Source organism: Camelina sativa, chromosome 2, assembly GCF_030686135.1.
Source record: "Camelina sativa cultivar CO46 ecotype springtype chromosome 2, ASM3068613v1".
NCBI lineage: Eukaryota > Viridiplantae > Streptophyta > Magnoliopsida > Brassicales > Brassicaceae > Camelina > Camelina sativa.
The window spans coordinates 9592961-9593892 of record NC_141881.1 but is presented as its reverse complement, the minus strand read 5'-3'; the positions used below and the strand labels follow the sequence as shown (position 1 = coordinate 9593892).

At 42.3% G+C, this 932-nt stretch overlaps 1 non-coding gene across 1 annotated transcript; it reads left to right on the top strand.

Moving 5' to 3' along the window:
- Positions 1–422: 422 nt before the first annotated feature.
- On the top strand, positions 423–528 carry LOC147948364 (small nucleolar RNA R71). The gene has a single exon (XR_015586052.1). It is a non-coding gene; the product is annotated as a small nucleolar RNA R71 (small nucleolar RNA).
- Positions 529–932: the final 404 nt, after the last annotated feature.

Below are 932 nucleotides of genomic sequence, written 5' to 3'. Positions count from 1 at the left end.
TAGCTTGACTTTGTAGGAGTTGCTGAAGCATATTCTTCATCTCATGATCTTGAGCAGGAGCTTGATGGGGTTGTTGTGAAGGATAAACTGGGACCATAGACTGCTCATCTTCACAAACAACATGTACCTTCTTTTGCTGGGAGTCCTCTCTTTTGTGTAGAAAGAGCTTATCTAGCTGCTCAAGCTTCTCATTCAAGGCTTGTAGTTCCCTTCTATGCCAATCCTCAGAATCAACACCTCCCCTTAAGCTTCTATCATACTCCTCACTATGATTTCCATTGCACTGAGCAAGATTCTCTACTAATTCCAAACCTCCAGCTACATCTCTATTCATAAAGCTTCCATTGGAGGCTGTGTCTAGGAGCATCCTTATCTTGGAAAGAACACCTCTATACAAGGTACACAACAAATATTCACTGCTGAATCCATGATGTGGGCATTGTGTTTGATAGCCTTTGAACCTCTCCCATGCCTCACAAAAGGTCTCATTGTTCTTTTGTAGAAATCCTGAAATTTCATTCCTTAAATGTGCAGTCCTTGAGCTAGTGAAGAACTTTGCAAGGAAGACCTTCTTACATTCAACCTAAGAGGTGATTCTTCCAGGAGGTAGAGTCTTCTCCCACTGATGGGTTTTATCTCCTAGAGAAAAAGGAAACAATCTCAGCTTCAATGCATCCTCACTAACTCCATTTATATTTGTGAAGCTACAGAGCCTATCAAACTCATCAAGGTGTGCAAGTGGGTCTTCAGCAGGCAGGCCATGAAATCTGCTGCTCTTAACCATTGAGATCAGACTAGTCTTGATTGTGAAGGTTGTGTTGTGGATAGGAGGAGGCACTATCCCATATCTTTGAGTATGAGTAGTGGGAGTATCACTATCACCAATCTTCCTTCTCCTGTGAGGTTCATTCTGATCATGTGGGAGTTCCATT